Source organism: Rhodamnia argentea, chromosome 6 (assembly GCF_020921035.1).
Source record: "Rhodamnia argentea isolate NSW1041297 chromosome 6, ASM2092103v1, whole genome shotgun sequence".
Classification (NCBI taxonomy): domain Eukaryota; kingdom Viridiplantae; phylum Streptophyta; class Magnoliopsida; order Myrtales; family Myrtaceae; genus Rhodamnia; species Rhodamnia argentea.
The window spans coordinates 632501-642500 of NC_063155.1; the positions used below are offsets into that span (position 1 = coordinate 632501).

Below are 10000 nucleotides of genomic sequence, written 5' to 3' on the forward strand. Positions count from 1 at the left end.
GGCTCATCGCCGTTCCACATCCGACCGAGGCACATCGCCGGCCCCCATCCGCTTCCCTCCCGACAATTTCAAGCACTCTTTGACCCTCTTTTCAAAGTCCTTTTCATCTTTCCCTCGCGGTACTTGTTTGCTATCGGTCTCTCTCGCCCATATTTAGCCTTGGACGGAATTTACCGCCCGATTAGGGCTGCATTCCCAAACAACCCGACTCGCCGACAAGGTGCCTCGTGGTGCGACAGTGGTCCGGACACGACGGGGCTCTCACCCTCTCGGCGCCCCCTTCCAGGGAACTTGGGCCCGGTCCGTCGCCGAGGACGCTTCTCCGGACTACAATTCGAACGCCGAGGGCGCTCGATTCTCATGCTTCGGGCTCTTCCCGGTTCGCTCGCCGTTACTAGGGGAATCCTTCTTAGTTTCTTTTCCTCCGCTTATTGATATGCTTAAACTCGGCGGGTAGCCCCGCTTGACCCGGGGTCGCGCTGGTAAAGAGTAGATTCACGGAGCGCCCGCACGGGCGTCACGCATGACATTGATCATTGGGGTCTCATCAACCACCGAATGTCGTGGTGCTAATCGCTCCAGCGCTCGATTTTGGGCCAACCGGGACGAAATCGTCGCGGGAGGCCAACATACGCACCCGAGTCCCGCCCGCCCAATTAAAGGCGAGGGATTAGGGGTAACGCCGTGTGTGACACCCGGTGCAAACGTGCCCTCGACCGAATGGCTTCGGGCGCAACTTGCGTTCAAAGACTCGATGGTTCACGGGATTCCGCAATTCACACCAAGTATCGCGATTCGCTACGTTCTTCATCGATGCGAGGGCCGAGATATCCGTTGCCGAGAGTCGTTATGAATAATAGGAGATTGCATGGCATCCCAAGCACGCACCATGTTCGGGGTGATGGGAGCATCGCTCTCTTGTTCAAGTTCCTTGGCGCATTCCGCGCCGGGGTTCGTTGTGCCGCCGAGAAGGCCCGAGCGCTCTAGGCGCCCATGCGATCCCAGGCGTCGAGGGACGGTGGGAAAAGACCCACCGCCCCTATTGAGTTTTTTACGAGTTCTTCGGTCATTCTCGCTATGCGGGATTCGACAATGATCCTTCCGCGGGTTCACCTACGGAAACCTTGTTACGACTTCTCCTTCCTCTAAATGATAAGGTTCGGTGGACTTCTCGCGACATCATCGGCGGCGAACCGCCCACGTCGCCGCGATCCGAACACTTCACCAGACCATTCAATCGGTAGGAGCGACGGGCGGGTGTGTACAAAGGGCGGGGACGTAGTCAACGCGAGCCGATGACTCGCGCTTACTAGGAATTCCTCGTTGAAGACCAACAATTGCAATGATCTATCCCCATCACGATGAAATTTCAAAGATTACCCGGGCCGTCGGCCAAGGTTATAGACTCGTTGAATACATCGGTGTAGCGCGCGTGCGGCCCGAACATCTAAGGGCATCACTGCACTGTTATTGCCTCAAACTTCCTTGGCCTAGCGGCCATAGTCCCTCTAAGAAGCTGGCCGTGGAGATGTACATCCACATAGCTAGTTAGCGGGCCGAGGTCTCGTTCGTTATCGGAATTAACCGGCACAAATCGCTCCACCAACTAAGAACGGCCATGCACCACCACCCATAGAATCAAGAAAGAGCTCTCGGTCTGTCAATCCTTACTATGTCCGGACTGGTAAGTTTCCCGTGTTGAGTCAAATTAAGCCGCGAGGCTCCACTCCCGGTGGTGCCCTTCCGTCAATTCCTTTAAGTTTCAGCCTTGCGACCATACTCCCCCCGGAACCCAAAAACTTTGATTTCTCATAAGGTGCCGGCGGAGTCCTAAAAGCAACATCCGCCGATCCCTAATCGGCATCGTTTATGGTTGAGACTAGGACGGTATCCGATCGTCTTCGAGCCCCCAACTTTCGTTCTTGATTAATGAAAACATCCTTGGCAAATGCTTTCGCAGTTGTTTTTTTTTTTTTTTTGTAAGGTAAGTATGTATTGATCTTCCAAAAAGCTAGAAACAAAGAAAACCGGGTACACGAACCATGAACTCGATATGGCACAACAGGTGACATAGGGAGTTCATCGGTGAACCGGCCACAAAATACAACCGATGAACGGCGAACAAGAAACGAAGGCATGTACAAGTAGAGCCAAGCAAAAGGGAAAGAAAAGGCAAAGGCGAAAAGCCAAGACCACCAGCAACAACAGCTGAACACAACAAGGAGCCACAAAGCCAAAAGCAGTAGCACGCCAACAGCAAGAGAGGAGGGCCACGACGAAACTCCGGGAGGGAGGGAAGCAGCAGATTTGATGAAGGGCCGCAGGGAGGGTGATCTCGCCAAGAAATCAGACGCAGGTCGCCCGGGGAGAACAGAATGCCGAGAGCAACGGCGCCTAAAATAGCAAGCCAAAACGGAACCAACCAGAGCAAGAACGGGAAGAAGAGAGGGGGGAGGAGGAAAACACAAAAAGCAGGCCAAACAATCGACCAAAGATAGGAAGAAGAGGAGAGGGCCACCGGAGAGGTGGCAAAACAGAAAGAAACAAAACAGGGGAAGGGGGAGAACAACCGAAGGGGGGGAACCAAGCATCAGCAGCCACCCCGAGCTCGGACCCGATTACGATACCGGTAACAAGCAGCCAAAAGACTAAAACTAAGGAGCGAAAAGGCCACGGCAGCGGCGTTAGCGAGGGCAGTATGAGGGGTGGCCAATTGGGGAGGAGCCAGCAACCGACGAAGCAAACCTCGAACTAACAAAGGAGCGAGGAACCAGAAGCAAACCGTGGCGGGACCTCCAGGATTGTGAATTCAGTAAGCTACCGGGTGAAGGAGAACCACCGGTGCAGTAGAAACAGGGCGGAAGATCGGTGAAGAGCAGCCAAAGCAGAAGCAGGTCTTGTGTTGTTGCAGCAGCCAATCAACGATCCAAAAGCAGCTTCAAAGGAAGTGAGCAGGTTGACAGGGCAACCACACCACGGACCAGTAAAACAACAAGAGAGAACCGGTGTAGAAGAGAACAAGGAGGGGGAAAGGGAGCAAAAATGACAAGAAGTCGTGACAGAACAACTAGAAAAAGAAGAAAGCACGGGCAAAGCAAACTGACGCAAGAACCGTGGAAACTAATCAAACTAACAGAAGAAGCAGGGGCAAGTCCCAAAGAGTTGAAGCCGAGCTAACCAACCAAAGTTACGGTTGGGGGCCCTCCCGGGTTGGATCAACAGTGGAAGTAGTAAAGAAGTGGAGACATCGCAGCACAAGAGGTCAAGCCGCAATTGAACAGAGGGCGGGATACAAGTAACACAACAAAAATTGAAACCGAACAGAGACCAAACAAGTGGCCAAAAACCGGGACAACCAAGACAGCACAAACCCCCTAACAACACGGGGTAACAAGAAGAAGCAAAGGAACACCAAGGAAAGACCAAACAACGACCACCAAAAGGAACACAAAACTCTCACAATGATCGGAGCAAAGGCCGAAGATGAACATGGCTGATATCTTCACTAGTAACCCAACACCAAGGCTGAGAAGAGGTGGATGCAGCAGAATAAACATAAAATAGGCGGGAGAGACACCAGCTGTAGCAAGTTCAACAAGTGCAAGGGACCCACATAATACCACAGCAACATAACAGGACCCGAGGAGTGGTGGAATGCACTTAGGGAAGGTCAGAAGAGGAGCCACATTGGGGGCCAGAAGGGGCCAATAGAGACAGAATGCACAGCTAATAGAACCATCAGCAAGCGGTGGTGGGGAAGTCATGCATTTCGAGATAGCGGGGCCTACAAGTAGCTCTTGTAAAGGGGTGATAAGCTGCATCGTCACAATCTTCGGGGGTAGAAGACTCCAGTCCATACTCAAACACCAGATATGAAGTATCATCACATTTAACAAATTTCGCAATGCAAGAACCGAGAGGAGCCGAGAGAAGAGAACACCAAACTCTTAGTGGTGGAACTTGATACGGTCGACTACTAGCAGCATCAGCAAGAGCTTTGCTAAGAAGGCGCATCAAATATAGTGGCCGAAAGGCCCCGGTTTTGTAGGATACGTCTATTACGAGAGTGATCTCGAACATGTCCCAAGGATACGACTTTATCCTTAACGAGTTTGGTGAGGTGGAACATTATTGCCGGAGGAAATAGTTGCTTGTTGCGAAAAAGGATATCATTCCTTGTGGTCCAAATGATGTGGCAAAGGGCACCTAGAGCAAATCTCGCAATCCTATGAGAGAATGAGGGGCCACCCAAGTGCGCCTTAGCCCATTTAACGAAGTCATCCCAAGGTCGATTCCGCCAATGCAAAAGACAGTTGGAGGCCCAAGTCGCAGCCAATTGACTAGTAATAGGGCATCCAAAAAATAGATGATTAACCGAGTCCGGTGTGTCATTACAAAAAGCACATGTACCATCCTCAATCCTTCGATATTGAAGAAGAATAGTTTGGGTCGGGAGACGGCCGTGCGAAGCTAGCCACATAATAAATGAATCCCACGGCGCGAAGGCCTTATCCCATATGAAGGAGTGCCAATGAACGAGGCGGCCTTTCGACCTCATGAGCTCCCAGGCCGAAGAAACCGAGAAGTGTCCAGAATGATGGCCCCGCCACTTAAGACCGTCCTCTCTACCCTCTATAAAAATAGGCATCGGGTTCAACCAAGCCTACATTGCCGCAAGTGTAGTAGAAGGTGGAAAGGAAGAGGAGAAGAAGGCCCGGACGGTGATCGTACGAGGGATCCCACTTCTATAGATGTCCCCCGCTGTAAAGAAGCTATGAAGGGGGCCTTTGTCATGCCAATGATCAAACCAAAAGGAGATGGATAGTCCATTCCCCACCCTCCATTTGAAATGCTTGTAAAATTGTTGGCGGAGGTCCAAAATTTTCTTCCACGACCAGGAACAAATAGTAGGTCGATTGACCATCCCGAAATTGGATTTCCGAAGAAAATTCGAGTGAATCCATTTACACCAAAGAGATTCCTTGTCAGTAAAAAGAGACCAAATGTGTTTTAACATTAAGGCTTTATTACATCCAACAAGTCTACGAATCCCCAATCCACCTTCCTTCCTCGGGCAACAAATATTTGACCAAGAAACCTTAGCCCCACCAACTCCAAGATCGGGCCCTTTCCACAAAAATTGACGCAGAACAACCTCTATTTCATTCAAGACAGCTTTGGGGAGGGGGAAGACGCTAGCCCAATATACATGGATGGACTGCAATGCTGATTTCAGAAGTTGCAAACGGCCAGCATAAGAGAGGAAACGTTGAGCCCAAGACCGAGCTCGCGCCGTAATATTATTCACTAGAATATTGCAATCTGTCTTCCTAAGTCTCGAAGAGATAACGGGAACACCCAAATAGCGAAAAGGTAACATCCCTTGTCGAAAATTCAGCACCCGCTGAATGCGTGCAGAAACGGATGGGTCCCCACTTGAGACAAAGAACTCACTTTTGTTAGGGTTGGGTTTTAGGCCCGACCAAGAAGAGAATAGCTGCAACCCATTTTCCAATAACTCAATGGAGGGTAAATGGCCTTCGGAAAACAATAGGACATCATCGGCGAAAAATAGGTGGGAGAGCTTTAGGTGTTTGCATCTCCAATAAGGTTTGAATTCAGGCCGAGAGGATTTGTCATGCAAAATCCCGGATAACACTTCCATCACTAAAGTGAAGAGGTAGGGAGAAAGGGGGTCACCTTGTCTGATGCCTCTCTTGCTGGAGAAGAACCCGTGGAGCTCCCCATTTATAGCCACAGAAAATTTGGGTGTAGTAACACACTCCATGATCAGGCCAATAAGGAAGTCCGGGAATCCGAAGGCTTGAAGGACTAGCTTAAGGAAATCCCAGTTGACCGTGTCGTAAGCCTTAAAGAAATCAACCTTTATAGCACATCTTGAACTATATTGGGGGTGATGGAAGTCCGCAAACAGTTCTTGGGCAATCAAGATGTTGTCACCGATTTTCCTTCCTTTGACAAAAGCCGTCCGAGAAGAGCTAATAAGCGATGGCAAAAGAGAGGCCACTCTATTAGCCAGCAACTTAGTGATGCATTTATAAATAGTATTGCAACAAGCGATGGGCCGGAAGTCATTCATCGTCATGGCATTGGGGGACTTCGGCGCGAGTGATAGAATGGTTGCATTTAGTTCCTTGAGTAGTCGCCCATTCCTAAAGAAATCCATGATGGCGGAGATGATGGAGTGGCCAACGACATCCCAAGCCGAGATAAAGAATTCCACGTTGAAGCCATCGGGGCCCGGGGCCTTCCCTTTGGCTAGAGAGAATAGGGTAGAACGGATCTCATCCTCGGTGACGGGCCTAGACAAGAGTTCAACCCGATCGACGGATAGGGTGCGGGAGAGGAAGCCCCGTATCTCTAAAACCTCCGGCCGAATAGGAGTCATCTCTCGTATTCGAAGCATGTCATAGTAGTTGACTATATGGGCCTTAACCTGGTTAAGATCGGTGAGAGTTGTACCCTCGGGCCCCATCACCGAGAGGATGCGATTATGTAGCCTTCTTTTGTTGACGAAGTGGTGGAAGTATCTAGTGTTCAAGTCACCCTCCTTGAGCCATTTAATTCTTGATTTTTGTTTGAAGAATGACTCTTCTTGTAGTCTAAGAGCTGAAAAGGCCCGAAGGTGTTCTTGTTCACGGTCCGCCAATTCTTGGTTCATAGGATCAAGTTCCGGGGCCTCTTGAATCACCGACAAATCATTCCTAGCTAGCTCAAGACGTTCCGAGATGTCCGAGAAGGAGCTCCTATTAAGTTGTCTTAGTCGGAATTTGAGTAGCTTCAACTTGGTACAAACCACAAACATCGGAGTACCAAGGAGAGGGGTGGACCAAACCTGCGTAACTACCTCCTTGAAAGAGGGATGAGTAGTCCAAAAATTGAAGAATTTGAACGGCTTCTTGGTAATAGGAGGGGGCTGTATTTTAACAACCATGGGCGTATGATCGGAGATCGCGGGAGACAAGAAGGTAGCCTCGGAGAAGGAGAAGGCTCGGGTCCAGTGTTCATTTATTAGAACATGGTCAATCTTACGCTGTTTTCGGTGCAAACCAGAAGAAGTAGTCCACGTGAATCTGCGTCCCACATATCGGAGGTCATCCAAACCCACCCGGGAAAGACAGTCTCCAAATTCGTCAAAAGCTGGGATCCAGTTGTTTGACCCTCCCATTCTATCCGTGTGGTGTCGAATGGCATTAAAATCACCGGCAACTAACCATGGGACGTTACATCCGCTATGTTGAAGTAGCTCCGCCCAAAGAGAGCGACGGGAGATAAATGTATGACCACCATATGCAACCGAGAAGATGCAAGTAGAGTTGAGGGCATTGAGTGAAATACGTACATGAATTAATTGTTCCGACCTCGAAAGAACTGTCAACTCAATGACACGGGGGTCCCATCCAACCCAAATTCTCGCCAAGGGGGAGTGATCATAATTGGCCACCCAATTCCAACCCGGTAGAAGACCTTTAGAAACGGCGGCGAAGGTACATGCTTTGACCTTAGTCTCTAATAACCCGATGCAAGACAGACGGTGATTCCGAACCAAGGATCGGACTTCGACTTGACGCAGGGGATCCACCAAGCCCCTAATGTTCCAAATGCCAAAAAACATATATACAGAGGGGAAGAGGTGGCGTTACCATTTTTTCTTGTTGGGTCTCCTCCTAGGCTTCCGGGAACTAGCCTTAGAGGAATTAGGTATATTATCGCCATCTTGGATGGTATCATCTTCATTTGAAAGTTGTTGAAGGGCCTCGTCCAAGGTTTCAGCCATTGGAACAACTTGTTGTGTTTTGGGAAGGGCAAATACCATTGCTCGAGATCTAGTATGTGGTGGGGATAACAAGGGAAAATCCTCATCCACATCACTAGTCACCTTGCTATCCGAAGCCCCTTCTTTGTCTCAAGTAGAGCAAATCGAGGTGGTTCGAGAGGAGGAGGTAGAAAGGCTTCGCTTTGTTCAAGAAGCTAGAACCGGTATGGTGGGGTGTGGCTGTCCGGGAGACATAACCCGAGGAGGCACAGAACCAGCCTTAGAGTGGGTCTCCGCATTCCCATATTTATCTATTTGGTGTAAGTTTATTTACGATCGAGCGGCGGCCTCCAAAACAGCTTGGAGGAATAGTGTAGTAGCCGGTTGATCCATCCGTGATAGTAAGGTCAATGCAGCAGACAAACAGGGAGGTCTAGAACCGGATCCCTCAACTACAGCAAGGGGGGTTGGAGTTTTACCTTCAGAAGAGATTAGGGGGGAGGGTGTTGTGTTACCACTTTCCAAGTTAGCAACAGGCAGGTTTGGGGGCAGTGCAGAAGCCGAAGTGGTCCCCCGACTCACCTGTTGCAGAGTTGCTTCGGTCCGGACTGGACCGGGCGGTAATTCTCCGGCCACATTCATGAGGATCATCGGGTGTGGCTGAGTATGCCCTTGGACTTCGTTAACAATTGTAACCTTCTGCAAAGGCTGCAAATGTTCTGTGTGTGTTGTATCCCCGGTGGCTCTCGGCAAGATAGGGACAGGTTTCCGAGTTGGTACAGGGGCGGGGACAGGAATCTGCTCCGGTTCTACAATCAAGCGTCGTCTACCCCGCCCTCTAACTTGCTTCCAAACTCCTTCAGATTGGTTGGTGGTCAAAGGCTTAGGAGGGAGATTTGGGAGAGTTGGGGTAGCATAAGGGTATTCGGCCGAGCCAACTTTGTGCCCAAAAACAGCACAAGTGGGGCAAGATAATGGCTTCCATTCGTACTCCACCACGATGTTCAACAGCTCTCCTTTCCAGCGCACTTTGACTTCATCGGGGAGAGGATTAGTTGCTGTAATTTCAACACATACTCGGGCATATGAGATTCTTTTCATGGAGTCTGTTTGTTCATCGACAAATAGTGCCTTACCAATTGCACTTACAATGTAGCCTAGTCCGGAAGAGGACCATAGGGAAAATGGTACACCCCGAAGCTTTACCCAAATAGGAAAACTTTGTTGGATCCCTTTGATGAGTTTCAAGTCGGAGTGCCATTGTTGTAGCACCATTGTGCTATTGAAGATGGATATTGGGCCCTTTTCCGTAATCTTCCTCCTAAATGATTCGTCAGGAATGTTGAAAAAATAGAAGCCATCTTCATGGAGACGAACATCGATAAGGAATTCACCCCAGGCCTTCCTCACCGCCTCTTCGATTGCTTTAAAATAAATCTTCCTACCAATGTACTGTCCGACTATACAATTTTGCCACAAAGGGTGTTGCTCCGCCTCAACCTCCCGAGGAATGTCAACAATAAGGTCACCATCTAAGAAGGTTTGCGGAACATGTTTCAGGTTGTAGCCTGTGGTTACTACTTTAGCAACATTTGCCCAAGTTCTTGGTTTCTGTTGCTTGGGAGGCACAGTCTTAGGTCGATCAGTAACCTCGTTTGCAGTGGCTCGGGATGTAGAAGGATCTCTTTCTTCCGAAGGACGAGAGAAACCCACGTAAGGCTGCAGAGGAGGTCTAGAGCGGCTGTAAGCTGCCCCCCTGGTACGAAGTCTACCTCTACTACGACTTCTTCCGGGATCACGGAGTGGAGCACCTACCCGATCAGAGAGGGGCACTTCGGGAGCTACAGCCACAGACTTGCCTTTATCAGCAATTGCACCATTAGCTGTAAGGACATCCAGGGTCCGTGCTGGGGAGGATAACGGCTGGGGTTCGGGGAGGAGGGTGGGGGTTGGCTCTTCCAGGGAAGATGAGTGAATGGGGTTATCGTGGGGGGTTGCGAATCACTCGAGCGTGTAGCCATAGAAGCAGGAAAAGTCACACCACACGGCTAGCTAAAGATAGACCCACCACACCAGCGATAAACCAAGATGCACCGATTACTCCAGTATGGTGATTCTCCACGGACAAACTTCCATACACCAGCGATGCTCCACTAGATTCAAAAGGAATAGCACAACAAAACCAGCACAACAAGACAATGATCCGTAATGCAATAGTCAACA

At 49.9% G+C, this 10000-nt stretch overlaps 2 non-coding genes across 2 annotated transcripts in view; both read right to left on the reverse strand.

Annotated features, from left to right (window-relative positions):
• The window catches only part of LOC125315757, a 3386-nt gene extending 2909 nt beyond the window's left edge, over window positions 1-477 (reverse strand). Inside the window, exon 1 of the ribosomal RNA XR_007199045.1 lies at window positions 1-477. This exon is cut by the window's left edge and continues 2909 nt beyond it. This is a non-coding gene — a ribosomal RNA (28S ribosomal RNA).
• Window positions 478-689: 212 nt separating this feature from the next.
• On the reverse strand, window positions 690-846 carry LOC125315785. Its single transcript, XR_007199072.1, has one exon. It is a non-coding gene; the product is annotated as a 5.8S ribosomal RNA (ribosomal RNA).
• Window positions 847-10000: the final 9154 nt, after the last annotated feature.